General features: G+C 43.4%; 1 protein-coding gene across 1 annotated transcript in view; it reads right to left on the bottom strand.

Moving 5' to 3' along the window:
* Positions 1–211: 211 nt before the first annotated feature.
* Positions 212–21,837, bottom strand: part of LOC139746416 (uncharacterized) — a 349,146-nt gene continuing 327,520 nt past the window's right edge. The window contains exon 3 of the transcript XR_011712152.1: positions 212–244. The gene's annotated coding sequence lies outside the window, so the exon portion shown is untranslated. The remainder of the gene's footprint in view (positions 245–21,837) is intronic.

Raw genomic sequence — 21,837 nt, 5'->3', positions numbered from 1 at the left:
ATGAACGTATTTGAGGCGAGGTTTTATCCTAGATGACGTCAGAGATATGACGTCACTTGGACATTTTTCTTTTTCTCCCAGGTGACACTGGAAACATGGCGGCCAAAGGCACTTGGGAGAGGGACAGGAGAACAGAAGGTCACGTTACCTTTCCTAGACAGAGGCGCTTGTTCATGGTGTGGAGGGCATGTTCCGCCGACTGCCTGTCCGCGAACTCGACGAAGCAGTAAGGGTCGTTGCCAGACTGGAAATACAACACAAGAATATCAGGTCATGTACGAAAAAAAATGTAAGATATCTATATTTCTAGTATTAAAAAAATCTTACGTGGCCATAATTTTTGGCTGAAAAATCAGTGTTAAGAAACGTCTTCCTCAGCCAATAGTGTATCAAAGGATCTTATCAACTGGGTCACCAAGATTAAATAATTTTCCTCTAAACAAACATACGAAAATATATGACAAATTACGACACAAACAAAATCATAAAATACCTAATAACAACAGTGTACATGTAAAAAAAAAATTTGATATAAATAATAAGAATTTATATCTTACATATGAGAAAATTACGGAATAATTAGATGATGAATTATTGTCCAGACTGTACAACCAGGTAATGAGGATTAGCACTATCATCGTTCAGAAGCCAAGGTGTGTACATGTAGTACAACATGCGGCTCCCGGGGTGTGTACAGTACATGTAGTACAACATGCGGCTCCCGGGGTTTAACAGTGATTCACTGATCTGTTTCTGTTCTGTGTCAGCACAGTGGGAATACCAAGCAGGGCTTCCTCTAAAGACGAGGCTAATTTACATGCCAAAAGACAAGCGAGAGACGGAGTCAAGAAATCGAACATATGAGAAAATCGTTGTGAGTTGATAACGTGTTGGGAAGCAAGCGAGGGTTGTGGCAAGGTACACCCAACCATGACGTGATCTTTGTGGCTTTTATCAAACATCTGAGACCACCTGACGTTACTGTTGAGTTATAATGTGATCGGCTGTTACTGGTGTGTTACAGACGCTACAGTGCCGTTAGGCTCGACTGATCTTATTTCATGACACTTTCCCCTCAGACGTTACATGTTACATGTTACAATTTCGAAATCACATCTTGAAATTAAACACATTATTAGATGTGTGTAACGTCAAACATTTCAGTTCCATCACAACATGTTAGTGTTCTGATGAACATGATTCTTGTTCATGTCTGATCAAGGATACGGTAGTGAAACAGGGCATGATGGCCTGACCTTTGACCTGATCCGTCGTGCTGAAGGGTCGTAGGTCGTGCTGACGATCGTACTGTCGTGCTTAATGTCGTACTGTCACCCTTAAGCTAAATGCTCGTGATGAATGGTTGTTTCGCCGTGCTCAAGGAATATGCAGTCGCGTTCGAGAGAGAGAGAGAGAGAGAGAGAGAGAGAGAGAGAGAGAGAGAGAGAGAGAGAGGGAGAGTTCGTGTGTGACACCAGGAGGTGTCACAGCATCAGTGTGACCCCAAAAGCGTTACCAAAACCAATTGTGACCATCTATCACTAACAGTAACAGCCACTTTAAGAATGGCGCTTCGTAGTTAAAGGTAATTTAGATCTTAAAGAAAAAGAAATATATATATAAGATCAGAATTGCTATCCTCTCTCTCACAGCGACAGACCATTATGTAAATATACAAATGTATTTCTTTGAGTCCACCTTAAGACGCTATTTAATTTATGATAATTGCCAAGAAATGTCGCCCTTTGAGAAAAGCCATTTTGACTAATTAAGACGCCCCAACACGGCTCAGAGAACTGTTTGCTTTATAATTTTTTCCTTCCTCTTGGCTTCTCCTGCGCTGCCTTCACCAGCAATTTAACATTTGCTACAGGAGAGGAAACGACCTGAAAATTGGTAGACAGAAGGTTACTGTCATGCCAAGTGGACACGATTGTCCCAATCTTTTACCGAACAGCCAACAAGGCAAGGCCGAAAATATGAACATGATTTTTCCCAAACCAAATACGTATATACAATGTCAATACATACAGCAATACACTACACAAACTTTCACCCATACATGTGAAATAATAGCAAATGTATTGTGTCCCCCCCCCCCCCCACGGTGACATGCATGCATAAATAACCACAACATTGAAACCGTATACATAATGTATATGATATGTGTAATGCATACATTTCGGAATCAACTCACACCATCTGGTTCAGTTTTAAACAATAATACACTGGATGTCATACTCATAGACAGAAACCAAAAAAGTATATAAAGATATTTTTTTTCTTTTGTTTTTTGGTCTTCGTGTTAGTGGCTAGCAAGCCTGGATCCTGTATTCATGGCATGTACTGGTAAAGTGTGCATGGCATTCCTCTTATGTAAACAGAACATGGACACTGATGACTACTAATTAGACTCTCTAATCAAGACAAAGTTTTGACCGAGTTCTCACACGCTTGCTGTACAGACCAGCAGACAACAGACGTAATAGAGATCATCATCGAGAAGAATAGCAAACAACAGTCATTTCTGGGCAATTACCACAACATCCACCAACGTACAACTACAAATATTTATGAGAACAGTTCAATCAACTCACAGATAATGAGTCATGAGCAAATCACCTCCGGGAACCAAAATCCTGGAAGAAGTTAGGAAAGTTCTAGCAAAAACGAGACTCAGTTGAATCTAGAAACTTAGGGAATAATAAAGTGCATGACGAGGAAAGATTATTTACGTCGGCTAAACAAGGACTTATTTGAAAATTCTCACTCCAGGTCTGCTGGGGACAGGCAGTCTGACCCACACAAACCTCGCCACCAATTATGAGTCATGGTTCAAACATCGATGACGTAGACAACGAGACAGGAACCATTCCAGAAACGAGTGGTTTATCCCCAACACACACACACACACACACACACACACACACACACATTACCAAAGTGATACATGAGAATTATTGATGTTGTTGACGTGCATCAGGAGGTGATAAGTGAATTATAACATGATAACAGCGAAAGTTTGACCAATATATGTTTACCAACTGATTCTGGAGAGTAGGGAGTGGTAAAAACGTTTCTAATGAGAGAGAAGCGTTATGAATCGTTTCTGATGCGAAGGGGAGTGATATGAAACGTTTCTCGTAAACGTTTAATCCTAATAAACGTTTCTATCGTGGCAGAGTAAATGTTAAACACATATAACCCCATTCGAGGTCAGATAAATAATGATGAACGTTGGTGAAGACAGGAATCAGACGCGAAACGTTTCTGGGACAAGATGCAAATGAAAACGTTCTTGACGAGAAGGCATTGGGAGGAAATGGGGATCGATGGGGTGAAACGGATGAGAGATGGGAATGGATTGAAGATGATGATGACGATGGGGTCCTGGGGAGAAAGACGGGAGGCGGGTACACGATCCTGACGCTATGGAAAAGAAAGGAAGAAAGAAAATGTAATGTGCCGTCATGTAGGTGTACAGAAGATGGGACGTCCAAGAAGTGAGGTCATGACTCGATTCGGGAGTCAGCAACCCCCACAGGGAGGGGGGGGGGGGAGTCAGCCCCCGCCCCACCGTGTAGTCTCTCACCACCGCTAGAGTTACGACAAGCGCTACGTCTAGCGGTAAGTACCCCTTGCTTTTAGCGGTATTAGCGCTTAAGCGACCCGAAAATGGCAACGCGATTCACTGCGACTCCCCGAGCATCCCAAACCAATGGCGAGTGGCATTGCTAACCCGACCGAGGGGGGGGGGAGGCTCTCCCCCCCCCCCCCCCCGGCCTGAGTTATCGAATGCGATTCAATCCGACTTCGGTCGCGAACGGAACCCGCGGGTCTTTACTGCTCAGACGTTATGGCCGACGTACCCTAGATCCGAGGTGCGCTCCAGCTGGCGACGGAGGAAGCACATTCCACCCCCCCTCCACCCCCAACACACACACACACACACACACACACACACACACACACACACACACACTCCCGTACAAAAGTCCATTTGTGGTACAGTTTGTCTTACATGTCTTAAAATATATGTTAAAAAAAGTAATTTTCAATCACATGAAGTGCAGAATCAGACCGAAAAGTTTTAGAAAAGAAATGATATAATCTAACATAAAATCTAACATAAAAATATTTTTACCAATGGAGTGTACTTTTTTTTTCTTCCCACTAAAGAGAAAAAAAATATGCAAATGTCATATAGAAAATGAACATCAGAGAGCAGAAACACAACAAACCACACGAGAATAAAGATAGTGAGAAAACTTTTGGAGAAAATGGGAGAGACGTGAGAGATGAGAGAATACAGATGTGTGTGAGTGTAGAGTGTAGAGGGTGTCGTGGAGTGAGAAAGTAAGTGTATTCACAGCTGGATATGTTTAGTGATACAGTGGTTATAATCTGCTCTCTCTCTCTCTCTCTCTCTCTCTCTCTCTCTCTCTCTCTCTCTCTCTCTCTCTCTCAGGAACACAATTTTTTATCATCATCGAGAGCATAATCTTGTTGAGAAGATATATGCATTAATACGTCAATGATATATATATACATACATACATACATATATATATATATATATATATATATATATATATATATATATATATATATATACACCAGCTTCGTGTGGTAGTCTATGCTGAACATTTTGAGTTCCATAAATCAATTAGACATAGCAATCAGTGTCCTCAATAGCTCAGGTCCAATATTCCTTACCTACAATAATAGAAGCCAATAAAATAAACTGGCCCGTATTGTACAACAAAGGATTAGCATTAAACCACCAGTTTGGTCGTTACGGGTGCGTTGCTCCTCGTCCGTTGTCGTTTAGCTAATCTGCACGATCTCTGTGGGCCAATCACGAACTCTCAAGCCTTCAATATTCGCACTCAGGATTGGTGGTCTTGATTAGACATTTAAATCGACTTAGGCGGACGGATCGCGGTCTGCGAGTGTTTGCATATGTCGGGGGGAACTGAAGGGGTGATTAAGTAGGGGGTTGGAGTGTTTCTGTGAGGGGGAAATTGGTGTTAGTGGTGGGGTTAAGAGGAGAGGTGAGTGGTAGAATAATTGTGGTAGGGGTACAAGTGCTGGAGAGTTGTTGTTGGTAGTAGGAGGTCTGGTGGGGGAGAAGTGGTTGTAGCGGGAGGAGAAGGGAGGGGGGAGTACGAAATGATGGAGAGGCGATGGTGGAAAAGGGTAGGAGAGGATGTGCGTGTGGCGGGAGCAGAGTGGAGTTTGTATGCCTTCTATGGAAAAGTTCCTGTTCACTGAATCACTGGGTCTTATGCCAGCAGGCACACCTTCAAGGGTCGTACCACCACGCTCCAGGATCGTACCCGTCGTGCTTATGAGGTGAAGGACGAATGACAAAATATCCTTCGACACGCTGCTGGAGGAGAAGAAACAGAAATAGAAAAATACCAGGAGAGGCGACACGAGAAGTCTTAAACATCCAAGTCGTTGTGCCTCTCAGCCTTACGTGTAAACATGAAAGGCAACTTTGAGCACCAACTTGAAGACAAAGAGAGAAAAGCGTGTATGGCTCTCTAGTGGCGCGATGCATTAGCCAGCCCAACTATTACCGGCTCCATTATGAACTGTGTTAAAGTGCGGCCTTTGTCTACGGCGGCACAACTCTACGGTCAAATGAAGATGTAGATGGCTTCGCTGAAGTCACCCCTTTTTTTCTCTTTTGCGGTGTGTGTGTGTGTGCGTATATATATATATATATATATATATATATATATATATATATATATATATATATATATATATATATATATATATATAAACTATCTTAATTCTTATGTACTGTCTACAGAGTTCGATTGTTTGCTCTGGTTCCAAAGAAGAAAGGAGTGGGTGAAGTGTGGAGGTATACCACCATGGCATTAGTTAGGGAGGTTCGTCTGACGCAACACGAAGCACTACTGGGCTATGAACTCTACGTGTGAATAATTATCACTGGTTTCCTGGTGTTCACTGCTCGACCTGCTACTGGTGTTCACTGCTCGACCTGCTACTGGTGTTCACTGCTCGACCTGCTACTGGTGTTCACTGCTCGACCTGCTACTGGTGTTCAACTGCTCGACCTGCTACTGCCGTGGGTAATGGACAACAGACCTCCAGTTCTGGACCTGCCACAGCTGTGGACCACGTACTATACACCTTACCGCTGGACCAGCCGCTGCTCCTCTCTCTCTCTCTCTCTCTCTCTCTCTCTCTCTCTCTCTCTCTCTCTCTCTCTCTCTCAAGGTACCTGAGTTCGACCTTGACTTAGTGATCGACATGATTCCTCTCGACACACTTTCCTTCTCTATCCAACAAACAACTAAAAAGAGTCTTGTAAAACCACACACAGTTCGCAGTGTCAATATACTTAAAACATTTCAAATACCAGGTCAATCCCATCCTGTGAACGCAATATAAACAGAAGAAAAAATAAACACATTACCCCACAGGACGTCGATCACAGCCAAGATGTGACATCATCAAGTCTTCGTCATTTCTGGGAATTTCAAAAATGCCCGCAAAATACCCGCCGGGAATTATGAGACAGTCAATCTTAAACAATATTGCTCGAGTCTTGCTACATAGACGACGAAGTTTTAATTAAAACAAACTATATTTTTCACCTGCCCTTTCTATTATCAACCAAAGAACATCCAGAATTTAATAAACGAAGAAAATGAACGAAAATAAGATGTGGTTTCTTTAACATTGATAAAAATCCTCTCACAAAAACTGCAATATTATGAAATCTCGTCGATCAGTGTCAGTGTTAGGTAATCTCTCTCACACCAGAGACGATCTTAGTGGTAGAGAGACACAGTGAGGGCGTGCCCCGCGCCTGAACCACACCAGAGACGACCATCTTAGTGGTAGAGAGACACAGTGAGGACGTGCCCCGCGCCGGACCGGGTAAGATGGTCCAACTCTAGCCAGATAGTTCGCAGAATTCCTCATTCTACTTGTTGCTGATGATTTGCGTGCATTACCAACGCACGCACGTGTGTATGTGTGTGTGTGTTGTGTGTGTGTGTGTGTGTGTGTGTGTGTACATATAAGAGTAAAGACACGGTACATATATACAAGGTTAATAGATGAGGCCACGCGAGTGGAAAATTCTCCCCCTCGTAACACACAAATTGTAATCGCAAATATTAATCACAATGATTATACACCACAATGCCCTATGAATAACGATACTGATCCATACTTTCCCATTATGGTAATCTAATCAGATATAATGGTAGTGATCACGAAAATACGACCTCCAGCCATACATGCAAAACCATATGTACAAAACTCTACCTTTCATAATATTCTGTGTCAGTAACAACAGCTGATCCACTGGAGTTATACAAGCAAACTGATCAATACTGGTGCTAAAACTAACTCTGACCGAACAAACTGTAACCAGCTTGATTATTTCAACTTTGATTTCCTTCGCTAGAAAAAGGTTCCTAAGCCTACACACGGAATATCCCTAATAAGAGCCATATTTCCGTACCAAACCTGCTAAGGTAAGACAAGTGTATGTACTCGGTGCACCTCCTTACCTTACTTTTGTTCTTATTAACTTGGAAGAAAGTTTCTAATACGAGACCTGATAGTGTTACTGAACTAACACGTGTTTCTCAAAGAAGTCACGAAACCATTGATAAAGGTATGAATTTATGGACCTCCATGGTACAGTTGTTAGCATAAGTTCGAATCCTGGTTGTGGCAGTCGGTCCACAGTCAACCAAGCCATTCATCCTCCCCTAGAGGTTGGTCGATAGCTTGGGTACCTGGTTCAGGCTAGGGTATATATATATATGACAATCCTATGTAATACAGAACTCGTCATAATGAAAAAAAATGCAGGATCGGTACAGATTTCTTTGCAGGAAATAATATTCATTCATATATACATAAAAATCTCGTCCATGGCAGGAGAATTCTCAGGAAGGAGACAAACAGTTCAACGCTGGGGAAAAAATGTCTGACCACGGTGAGAAATTCCTTTTTGTGTGGCTCCGCTGAACAATAGGAGGTCCGCTCCTCTTCGTCGTAGGAATAAAGAGCTAATCGCATTCTTGTGTCCCGCCACTGACCATGAGTCTATGGTTCTTAGTGGCAGAAGGTATTTACAGGAAATAATACATTCCTTCTTATCTGTTGCAGCCTCGAAGAGAGAGACGTGTGTGTGTGTGTGTGTGTGTGTGTGTGTGTGTGTGTGTACCAAATGTATATCGACACGTGGATGCATTCAGAGCCCCACAGGAGTCGGTAATGATCCCCATCATTCAATAAACAGCCAAACTAATTCCCAGTAATAAACATCCATACCTGGGCAGGTGAGGGCCAGAGGATCCCACTAAATAACACCAAATAATTACCCTAATATGACCTAATTTTCAGCAGGGTTTACGATGATTACTTTTTGCCGCAAATTACTAATTTGTGAAGCCTATGCATAGCATACTCATTATCATGAGGACACAAACCCCTTTCATTGGTGATTCTCACATTTTTACCTCATTATATAGCCAAGCCTTCCCCTACACCCCTGTATTTATAGCACTATCGCGGTGGGGTATCGAAACACCCTCTCCAACCTTGCTATCAGAGTTCCCGGGTTCGAACCTAGGCAAAATAAACAATTGTTTAATCGTCGAGGTATCCGAGAAGCCAATGACTCCATCCAAGACCGCAGACAATCCACGGAAATACCCTGAGGGATCAGTCCCTCTCGCAAGTTGCAACTAAACGTGTGTGTTCGAACCTTGCGCTTCGTCGCATCTCACCTTCACACCGTCCACGGTAACCTTGTCCTCCACGTCTGGAAATAGACTCCTCCCAACCAACGCATTGTTTCACATAGTTCATGAAACTTCCGAATTATGGAGTGAACACAAGAGGGCAGTACCTGTTGCTCTTGGTAAAGCATTATCTTTTACATATATGTAAATCTAAAGAAAGAAATTTTTCATAATCTAGATTTTCTGTCATTTACATACACGCATGTTGTACCGTTAACGTATACCATTTTGTACTTAAGTGTAACAATTTGCACATGTGTATATTTATGCTCTCGACTGCGTATACATTCTCCTGAGTGTTTGTGAAATTTTGTTTCCTTTGTGCTTTGCTTCATTCTCGTGTTTACTAACCCATTCTGGATTATTTTTGTCACCTTAATTATTAAGTTTTAGTGAGCTTCAGTTCATATCTTGAAATTCATCTGATGAGATCTTAAGAAATGTTACCTCTAAATTTACATTCACAATTCCCTTCATAAAATCCTTTACAACCCACGAGATTTGATTTATTCATCAATGTTCATTTGCTCACATATCTCTCCATCACTCTCTATATCACCCATCATCATCATCACAATTACCCTTCTCACATAAGTTTGATTTAATATCACCATCAATAACCACCTCAGATCACCACACCACAATCCACACATCACCATTCCCCTCTCCATCACCACCATTCCCCTCTCCATCACCACCATTCCCCTCTCCATCACCACCATTCCCCTCTCCATCATCATCATTTCAAAATCACTGAACTCTCACCATCATTACCACAAACGGTCACCATCTACTATCACCATCATCATCCCAGCTGACATCACCTGCTTCCTCACCCACCTGACATCACCATTCTCACCATCATCAAAACCTCTCACCATCACCACATTTACATCACCATCACATCACTATCGCCACTGGCAGGGTTACAGTTGGGGGAGGTCAGTCCCTAACCCCCAGACCTCAGCCTTCCTAGCCCCCGAGCACCCAGCCCCCAGCAAGCCAGACCCACCACTTTAAGTCGACTAGACGCAGACACAGGGTGAGCCATCTCTAATTCCCACCTGCCTTGCCCAGGTGGTGCAGGTGGCAGGGAGAGATTCAACCACCTGCTTCCACTCCACCAACTGCTCCCTTAAACACCCTTTCGCCTCCCATGGCCTCCCTACACCTCTCCCTTCTCCCTAACCCTAAGTCATCCCACCTTCTCCTGAATCACCCCTTCTCCTGCTTCTACCCACACCCCATCATCCCCCTCCACCCATCACTAAACCTCCATCCCGTCACCTTCCCATCGTTACCAGCAACTCCTCATCCCAGTCCCAGGGACAACCTCCTGCAGACTGCGGTAAGCATAGCACAGCTTCCTATGATAAACTATGTTTGCTATACAGGAAGTACAGCACAGCATCCTATATAATCTGATGAATGAACAGAAAAATCAAAAAGTTCATTTTTTTTTTTGCTTTCTATTTCTGGATCAGCGATAAAATATTCAAAAGCAAAAATCTTTTTTTCGTACAACTGCAACCAATCCGTCAATTATGGCACGAACGACAACAAGCAATCCGTCAGTCAGGTATTGTACGAACGTTAGTAGCCAATCCATCAAGTATCGTACGAACGACAACAAGCAATGCGCGGGGATCTGTAATCACCAATTTGTAATTACCAGTTTGTACGTTACGAGGAGAGAGTTGTACAGTCGTGTGGCGAACGCAAACATGTGTTTATCTCATCACCACAGTTTTCCTGCCTCTTCTCCAAGCAAATGACCAAACAGCAACACCATTCACCAAGCAACAACCATCGAAGCAGCACTAACATTAATTTCTATCGAAATGTTACAACCTTAGACCTAGTTTGTGAATGAGCAAATCATTCGTATATGTCCTGTGATTTTCCTATATGACATAATTCTTTGTTATTTCAGTATATGATAATGTCTTATAAGCTCTGGGTAACAGCGTGGCACGTCTCCCTTCCCTCCCCGGAAAAAGGGGATTTTTGCTCTTTCGCCACTCAGAAGGGGCTGGGGTTGGGGACCCCAGGTGTAAAATTAAACCCCAGTAATGACACAGCCTGGCTATATGTGCCTGATCCTCCCCAGGAAAAGGGGAATGAGGTCACCAATACACATATACACAGAGCTCAGTGACGGTTAAATTTTCATGTAAAAAAGGAAATCACAATTCTTGATTACACTACAAATACAAGTAGGTTAATTCAATGAAAATACGTGTGTATAGATACATAATAAAGGCACAGTTCAAGTATATATGTAATAATTATGATATACAGACACACATTTTCTTACATCATACACACCCTGTGTACATTTCGTACGACATATCACCACTATATATACTGTGTAGGGTGTATTTCCGTTTTCATATTGCTGTGCATGTTGTCAGCTCTTGCTCCATTTTCTTCGAACATATATTCCAGGTGTGTCTGGCACAGTGCCCCGTGGTTATCTCACTGCGTCTCTTTCTTTATCAGACTCGAGCATAAGTAAGCTTTACGCTCGGTTAAGGGAAATAGAGAGGTAACGTGAGGAAAACACATTCACATTCTCAAACATACAAACATACGAGAAACACACACACACACACACACACACACACACACACACACACACACAACCAGAATCCATTGGCATCACAGACTCGTTTTTTGACACATAATCAGCGTCATAATTCACACTACATGCATGCTGTAACCATGGAAATTCAATGCATCAAACAAACGCACATATAAATGCTTTTGCAAGAGCATACACACACACACACACACACACACACACACACACACACACACACACACACACACAAGTAGGGACTCACGTAGGTAGATGAACAAGACACTAGCAGAATACAAGCAGACATACCAGCAGAATACAAGCAGGTGCAAGGCAGGTCTTCCCTTCACTCTCATTTTCTGGAAACCATTTATCCTTCTGTTCTGTTCTTTATGATTCACAACCTTACAGGGAGGGTGGTGCGTGAGGAGGCTGGCGACGGTGGTTATAGCAAGTGCTCTTCTTGGTTCCTTCCTCCTCCTCCTCCTCTTCCTTCAGAAGTCAACTCCGGTTGGTCAAGAAGGATGTCAACAACAAGATATCAACCAATAAGAAAGCAGCTCTAAAGTGACGTCACCTATTTTGCAGCCTGGAATGCTGAACCACCTAACAACCTCTCCAGAACGCGGCGGTGCCAACACCTTTTCCTGCTACAGAATGCAGGCAGATCCTCCAAGTCACTGTTCTCGTGACAAAGATAAAGTTGACACCGAAAACGTAACGGCATTCCCAGTTGGTGTATTGTTCAGTATCATCCTGGAACCTGCCTGGCTTCCATACCACATCTCCCAGGACGACAGGACATTCCCTCCGTCGGACGGTAGAAGCGATGGTCCGGTGTAATGATGCAGGTTATTATGAGAGACTGTTTAAAAGGCCAGAGACCATATCGGCTCATCAGCGGGAGAAACAAGAGACGTTGTCACACTTCCTTTACTTAAGAGAAGCTCTTCGCTTCGCGAGCATGTTTGCGATGGTTTCTTGTGGAGACCGAGAGGCGAATGCGAAAGGGAAAGTTTTTTCCAGCACCAATCCCCCAAGACCAGGGCCCGAATGGCCTTAAGAAAAGGAGCGACTGACATATGACAGAATAATTCAGAGTACGGAGGAACAACAGATAACCAGAGACTTCAAAGTATGGAGCAACTCTATCAACACAGTTTGATCATCTATCTGTCTACATTTTTCTCAGTAAAATTATCTTCTCTTGGCTCTTTTACTCTAAGTCAACACGTCGTCTACCGCTTCATTACTCTCCACGTAAAACAAATGTTTTCCTAAGTCAGTGTCTAAGTGTTTATCCTCAAGATTTAGTCTTTTGTCTCTAATTTTCACTATTTACGTGTACCCGGCACAGCGTTTTGTATAATGCTGTCAAAATTCCTTACTATACCAAACTGTTCCATACGGTTACTATGAAATCGCGCGAAACATTTCGGGAGAAAAATGATCAAAATTCCTCCAGTATCTTTTCAGGTTTGTTTCTTAGTTTAGCTAAATGTTTGAATGATCTTTTATTAGGGAATTTGGATCCTCCTCTTGTTTATTAAACTCTGGGATGGAAACTATACTGGATACTCTACACGAGGTCTGTTGGTACATTGAATAGTTTTAAAATGGGTTCTGATACTTTCTCATTAGAATTATGAACACTAACTCCTAGCGTTACCTTTACTCTTTACCTAACAACTTGAACTTTATGCACCACATTAGAAATCATTTGTAGTAAGGGTTCTATGATCTTGCTACTCTTCTTGTAACTCAAGATTTGCTGCTTACTCTTCTAGAATTCTTGGTTGAAATTCATTGTTGGCATCACGTGAGGTCATTGTCTGCTAACTGTCCAGCAAGAATCTTAACTGCCATTCGTGTGACCAACCTTGTGGTCGGTGCGACGTCGTCTTGGCCTGTTGAAGTTATGGTTGGACGTCCTCCGTTATCTTACGTTCTCACCATCACCATCAACAAACTCAGAAACTTCATAAGTTCAACTTTCTTCATTATTCTACATCTTCATTTTTGGGGGGAAAAAAGTAAAAATGTATGATATATGCAAACTAAATTTTCTTTATTCTCTATCTCCATAATTTATGCTATCATAGCGAGAGGAGACTTCAATGTTTGTCTTGTTTGTCTTAAGAAAGTCATTTGATCAATGGTCTCACACATTCCCATGTCATTCCTCATGGCTATCAACAACTGTGTATGCAAACGTCAATTCCATATGCAAATGTGTTAGGTCTGGCCTTGGATGTTAGGGGAGAGAACCCGATCTTCTGACGGGGGACGAGCTGGTGTCATGTGTGCTCCCCACACCACAGGAACGACATGAACCAACACCACGAATCAACGACTGAAGTACTGTTACCACCACCACCACACACCACTACCACCACCCACCACACACCACTACCACCACCCACCACACACCACTACCACCACCCACCACACACCACTACCACCACCCACCACACACCACTACCACCACCCACCACACACCATTACCACCACCCACCACACACCACTACCACCACCCACCACACACCACTACCACCGCCCACCACACACCACTACCACCGCCACCACACACCACTACCACCACCACCACACACCACTACCACCGCCACCACACACCACTACCACCACCCACCACACACCACTACCACCACACAACACTACCACCACTACCACCACCCACCACACACCACTACCACCACACAACACTACCACCACCACCACCACCCACCACACACCACTACCACCGCCCACCACACACCACTACCACCGCCCACCACACACCACTACCACCACCCACCACACACCACTACCACCACCCACCACACACCACTACCACCACCCACCACACACCACTACCACCACCCACCACACATCATTACCACCACCCACCACACACCACTACCACCACCCACCACACACCACTACCACCACCACCACACACCACTACCACCACCCACCACACACCACTACCACCACCCACCACACACCACTACCACCGCCCACCACACACCACTACCACCACCCACCACACACCACTACCACCACCCACCACACACCACTACCACCACCCACCACACACCACTACCACCGCCCACCACACACCACTACCACCACCCACCACACACCACTACCACCACCACCACACACCACTACCACCACCCACCACACACCACTACCACCACCCACCACACACCACTACCACCACCACCACACACCACTACCACCACCCACCACACACCACTACCACCACCCACAACACACCACTATCACCCTTACACCAACAGGTGAACGCCATGTGAACACCAGTCGTCCAAACAACAACACAACCTTGAGCAACGCTAGATCCCCACCAGCACCAGCGCTATCCTCAGCAACACACACACACACACACACAGCAACATGCCTCACACCGACGAACTCCCCTCAAACGACCATTCCCTTCTCGTCACCCCCCCCCCCACACACACACACACAGACACACACACACACACACACACACACACACACATATACACACACACACACACACACACACACACACACACAGCAACATGCCTCACACCGACGAACTCCCCCCAAACGACCATTCCCTTCTCGTCACCCCCCCCCACACACACACACACAGACACAGACACACACACACACACACACACACACATATACACACACACACACACACACACACACACACACACACACAGCAACATGCCTCACACCGACGAACTCCCCCCAAACGACCATTCCCTTCTCGTCACCCCCCCCCCCCACACACACACAGACATCCACAGACACACACATACACACACATCACACACACACACACACACACACACACACACAGCGAGGGACTGCAGCACGTGGGAGGTTTTTACCCAAACTTCTCCAATTTCAGTTGTCTGGCGATAGTCCTTTTGTTCTGTAGGACCGAAATCACTCGGGTCAGTCTCCCGTTTCAGATCTGATTTTGAGCGAGATGAAAAAGAGAAATGCGGCAAAGTTTCTGGCTAAAGTTTTGCTCCAGTTGAATTGCTGAAACCTAAAAGTTGGGGGTATTTTAAACACCAGAGTGAGGGTGAAGGTGGCAAGGTGTGTGTGTGTGTGTGTGTGTGTGTGTGTGTGTGTGTGTGTGTGTGTTGTTACCTACTTGTGCCTGGGGAGAGAGAGAGAGGTATACACAGGTGGAGCGACACCAATCTTCCTAGTTCTGGTATTAAACAGGTGTTTGAGGTTCGTTCTGGTACAAGTGTTCGGTGCCTCCTGGCTTGGCTTGGTTTGTTTGTGTTTACAAGTTGTGGTACTGGTGTGGATGCTTTCCCAGCCTCCCCTCCTGTATACGTACCCGCACGACCCTCACCGACACCACTCCTGTTCGAGTTACTCTTCTGGCCTCAAAGAACCAAGCTGACGCCATCATGGCGGCCTCTTAGGAATTTATGTGTGGTTATCAACGTCTCTCCCGTTTTCTAGTTGGAAGCCTCCTCTCCTCACACACCTCGGACGCCAAGTTCTGGTCCAGCAGTACACGCGTTCGATCCCCGCTGCCTAGACGCGTACACAGGCAGCAGTCTCCTCCATAAACTACACAACTCAATTTGCATACCTGAATATTTTATCTTCGCTATTGATTAGCGACTCACGATTCGTTAAGTATTCATACGGGTAATCAACGAGCAAATTTTGGGTTGAAAATGTGGGTAATGCAATGCACACCATTCGTACTTAGAATTCATATTCAGAATCGAATCGAAAACCTAAAAGAGAATTTGAGATATCCTGTAATAGTGATGACAGTATGTTACCAGCCAATATCATGGAGGTTCAGAAACCTTTACAGATACTTGGCAACACACGATAAAATAACCATTAATTTCTAGCATAAAATGTCACTAATTCTGATGAAGTTTAAAGTTAGATATTTAAATCCACAATATGATTATTAATTTCTCTCGTTATCAAGACTAAAGAAAGAGAAAAGTCATATATATATATATATATATATATATATATATATATATATATATATATATATATATATATATATAAACAAGCAAGGCATGCTGTATACCTCCTACAATGAAAATCACAGTCTTTTAACTTCCCGGTGAACGATGGTGTATTTAGTGTTTTCCCAACGTCCTTGTGTGCTTCGGTCAGACCCCTCTGAAATGTCGAACATCAGCAGTAAAGTCAGAGCTGCAGTAATGATAGGGCCATTTAAGTGAATATATTGATACACAAGAATAAAAGCGATGATCAATAACATAAAACAGAAAAATCAAAGAATGAATGACCACTAAGTTGGAGGTTTCTGCAGCGACTGCCATTAAGGAGGAAAGACGGAAAAATAACGGTGGCAAATCACCCTTAAGGGGTAACTTGGGCCATTAGCCAGGAGGCGAGAGTTCCCTCTGTCATATAAAGCCCCAAGGCCGAGTCGTGTTTGCCCAGTCATATGTGGAGTCCTATATATGCAGTCACATTTGGAGTCGTTCATGTGCAATCACGTTTGAAGTCGTGTATGTGTAGTCACATGTGGGGTCTTCTATGTGAGGTCACATGTGGGGTTGTATGTGTGAAGTTACATGTGTAGTCGTTTATGTGCAGTCATATTTAGAGTCATGTATATGCAGGTACATGTGAAGAACATTACATGACTTTCCTCCCCTTGGTAAAAGTTGCTCCCTGGCTCTTGGCCACATGTATAGCCGGGTCTATATCAAGATCTTCACCAAAACTCCTCCTGATAAACCATCATTGTGAGGCTAATGGTATTCTGAGGGATCAGTCTCAATTACCTCAGCTCAGTGTCTTGGCCCGTGTTGAGGATCAGGACAGAGCTGGTGACATGGTAATTCGTATTAAGGAAGCAAAACATTTACTACAGTAGAGGAAAACGTTCCCAATGCATCAGGATTATCATCACCCGAAAAACTTAAGGAAACGATTTGCTACATGATAACTGCAGTGAGCGATGAGCAAGATAACAGCATGAAGGAGCTGCTCAAGATAGCGGTAAGAGTTGCTCCAGATAACTGCATACATGATGTCATCAAGATGACATTTACTTGAGTTGCTCAACATACATATTCATTTGAAATGTTCATAATAACAGTCTACCAAAGTTGATGAGAGAGTCTCTACGTCAATATCTCGTCACCCAATGAGAGTCAAGGTCCTCACGCTGTCGACCAATGAGCGTCAGGTCATTCGTGTTTTTGTCCAGTGAGCACCAGGATGTTTGTGTTGTCATCCAATCAGCGAAAACGTTGTTTACTTTTCGTCATTCAGCGTCGCAGGATGTCTGTATTGTCCTCCGATTACCGTCATGGTGCATACACCACCATCCAATCAGCGTAAGGTACTACTAACCTATTTCTCCAACTGGAGGAAATGTTTACCATGTACAAAGGTGTGTCTTGGTTTGAATGTACACCACTAGAAGCGTTTGCTTGTTGTGATGTTAGCTCACGCCAGGGGAAGAGTTTGTTGTCTCCTGACTGTGCATCAGTGCAAGAGGTGGTTGTGACACCAGCACACATCAGGGGAAGGATATGTTGCTCTGAAAGAACTACACCACTGAGAGGTTGTTATGTCTCGAGAGCAACGCCACCTAAAGAAGTTGTTTACTGACCATCTGCCAACTTCTCAATATATCATCCAGTCCATCGCAATCATTACTGCAGCTCTGACTTTACTGCTGATGTTCGACATTTCAGAGAGTTCTGACGATCAGCCAAAAGGCACCTAACCGAAGCACACAAGGACGTTGGGAAAACACTAAATAAACCATCGTTCATCGGGGAAGTTAAAAGAACGACCCTCAGGGTTGGGGGAAAGCTTCATCATCGTCATTCGTGAAGCTTAAAGGGTTGTAGTCTGGTGGTTACAGTGGGGTGTTCCCCCCTGGCAGCGTGACACCACTGGACACAGTATAACCATCTGTGTTTATAAACTGACTGACGTGTTCCGCCAGTGAAAATATCTGTAACAATACAGAAGTATCATGGGGTCTAATCTCTTGAATACATAGGTACGAGAAAGTACGACTTTTGAACACGACGGTACGATCATTGAACACGACGGTTCGATCATAGAACACGACGGTACGATCAAAGAACACGAGGAAACGATCACTGAACTCGACGGTACGACCCTTGACCATAAAGGCACGACGCTTGCGTATAATGGTCGTGCTTGATAAGACTATACATCAATGTACTCAATGTAAGGGAAAATTACCCAGAAAATATATAGTTCACAGAGTAACAAGCTTAGAATACACCCTGAGTGTTAACATGAAGAGGACGTTAAGGATACACTCAATATATGCACTCACGGGCTAAATTCAGAAGCATTTTTGGGTGTAGTGGTTAGCTTTGTTGACCATGAATTACATACAGGCCCGCCCGGGTTCGAGTCCTGGGCGTGGCAAACGGTAGCCCACAGTCAAGTCTGCCCTCCATCCGACCCTCCGGAGTCTGGTCGACAACTGGGCAACTGACCTGGGCAGATGTGTGTGTGTGTGTGTGTGTGTGTGTGTGTGTGTGTGTGTGTGTGTACATATGAGTAAAGACATGGTTCATGGATACAAAGTTAAGAGACAGAGCAACACGTTCAAAACTCTCTCCGCGCAACACACACACACACACACACACACACACACACACACACACACACACACACACACACACACAATAATCCTCAACCATCATTATATTTCAGGAGAGGTGCCAGTAATTCGCCTCTGGATGCAGCAATTGGCTTAATAATATTGAATACTTTTGGGTACAAATTGAATTTGCATATCATTGCGGATGCTAAATAGAGTGAACAGGCTGCCTTATGTAATTTGCAACGTGAGAACTCCGGGCTGACCATATTATTTCTAAGGAAATCAATTTCTATTACATAAACTTCAACGTTCCGAGGGACAAGTCCCCTTTTCGTTACATCATGGTTGTGAGCCATGATCTGATGAGGACTGGGACGATGAGTCTGGAGAGGAAAGGTTTTTAATGTAACGTTAAAACAAATACAAAATATTTGGACGGCACGACTGAGGTGAATAATTGACTGTATAGATAAAATGTTTGTGTCACTGTCACGACTGAAGCATTCATGGTGTCCACTGGTGTCTCCCATACTTTGTAGTATATCATGTGCAACAATGTTATCTCTATATTGTAAAAAACAATGGTTACTGATCATCTTTATATATATATATATATATATATATATATATATATATATATATATATATATATATATATATATATATATATATATATATTACCTATGAATTGATCAGGTCAGACGAAAAGGAGAAAAGGTGAGTTCGAAAAGTTACTAGAGTTGTTTTTCGCTAAGAACCAGAAAGATTTGCCTATAGAAATCAAATCAGGAAACGTTCTTTCCGTTTCTTTTTCATGAAGGCATGCTTGACTCCACGAATAACTGTTACTGTAATGATTCTGAGGAGTAATGAAGGCAGAGTGAGACTCAGGGGAACGGAAGATGCTCATGGTCTGGTTCGTTCTGTTCCTGAAGACACAGGAAGGTCGAAAGAAACAACAATGATAAAGATGAAGATTCAGGAATCTTGTAATCTTTTGAAAAACGTGATTATTTCATGAATCTTAAGTAATTTATTCTACATGTCTTGTTGATGTAGTGGTTACTTTGTGTACTGATAAAGTGCATCTCTACCGGGATTGGCTATATGTTGTATCACTTGTCTGACCAAATACATCATCAGGTAAACTCTCTACTGATCACTACACTTGACTCTGCTAATTCACAATACAGCACATTCCCCGTTTTCAATGTACTATTTGGTTCTATATGGCCACGTTTTCATTAGACCAACAAAATAAATTTCAGTTATATATTTTAATTACTCGCGCTGGAGTTATTCGGGGTCATTAAAATGCTTAAATTATTATGCACTAGTGCCTTTACTGCACACAGAGGTTATATTTCTATGTTCTATGTATGTTCTACATTCCATATATTCTTACCTCCTTCCCTCTCTTCACAGGTTACATTAGGTGTAAGAAAAAAAAAATCTTAGGAAAGAAATAATCAGACTGACAGCTCTCCTATCATCTGCATTTGACCAGGCAGGAGGAGAGGGGAGACTTCTTCGATGAACAGCAAATTACCTTAATGACAGGAGACAAACGACGCATATTAGAGGTGCATTCTCGAAACGAGGCAGGGTTACCAACGGCGTGCTGCAGAGTTCTGTTCTGGGACCACTGCTCTTCTTGATGTGTGTGTAGATGATTTGTAAGAAGGACTGACCTGAACATTCCTGAAGATGATGCCAAGATAATGAGGGAGTTAAGAATGATGAGGATTGCATCAGCTTACAAGGGGAACTAGACAAACTTTATAGCTGGTCTTAACAGCGGATAATGAAATTCAACCCAAGTAAAGGGAAAGTAATGAGGAAGGAACACAGTGAAAGATGGCCATGATATGAATATTATCTATCAGGATATAAGCTACAGGAATCTGTGTGTGAGAAGACTTGAGGTTCGAAATGGTACCTAACCTGTTGCCTGAGTACCATCCAAGGAGACCTGTAGACAAAATGTCTGCTGACAAATATCATTACTATATATTAAGTACATGAATAAGGAAATATTCAGCAACCTATTCACATCCTATGTGAGGCCCAAACTAGAAAAATATTCACAAAGACATCATATAACACGCCTGCAGCGGCATCTTCTTCACGTAACGTGGTCGTATTTATCAACACTGGAAACTATGATGTGTGACGTGCAGGACATGCTCACGTTAAGTCCTTTCACGAGCAGCGTTAACGTGGAGGAACCTCGGCCATAACTCTCCTGCAGTAACATTATCGTCCTTATGGACCCACATCTAAGTCCCTGTGCCATGAACCTCTTAACACTACTTTTATAAAACTTACTCCAACTTACATGGGGCTTCCGGCTGGCAGCCCGATGTAAAGAAAAGACTGGAGACAAAGTGATCCAGAGAGCAGCATAGCATACTGGGAAAAAGAAAAAACTGCCTTTGAAGACTTGCTTCAAGCTCTCATATTTCAAAATTTCATATGAGAAAGAGAGAGAGAGAGAGAGAGAGAGAGAGAGAGAGAGAGAGAGAGAGAGAGAGAGAGAGAGAGAGAGAGAGAGAGAGAGAGAGAGAGAAGGATGAAGAAAAATGGCTAATCCCTCCAGTTCTAAAGAATGCACGAAGGACAGGAGATAATACCTTTGCTCTCATGTCCTCCGGGAGTGTCTTTAGCCTGTGATAAGACGTTATAAAACCTCCTTCAACCTTTCTCTCCGCCATGTGTGATGAAAGAGAGAGAGAGAGAGAGAGAGAGAGAGAGAGAGAGAGAGAGAGAGAGAGAGAGAGAGAGAGAGAGAGAGAGAGGAGATCCCTTTCCCTTGT

The sequence above is a fragment of the Panulirus ornatus genome, chromosome 65, assembly GCF_036320965.1.
Source record: "Panulirus ornatus isolate Po-2019 chromosome 65, ASM3632096v1, whole genome shotgun sequence".
Taxonomy (NCBI): Eukaryota; Metazoa; Arthropoda; class Malacostraca; order Decapoda; family Palinuridae; genus Panulirus; species Panulirus ornatus.
This window is presented reverse-complemented; position numbering and strand designations above follow the sequence as displayed.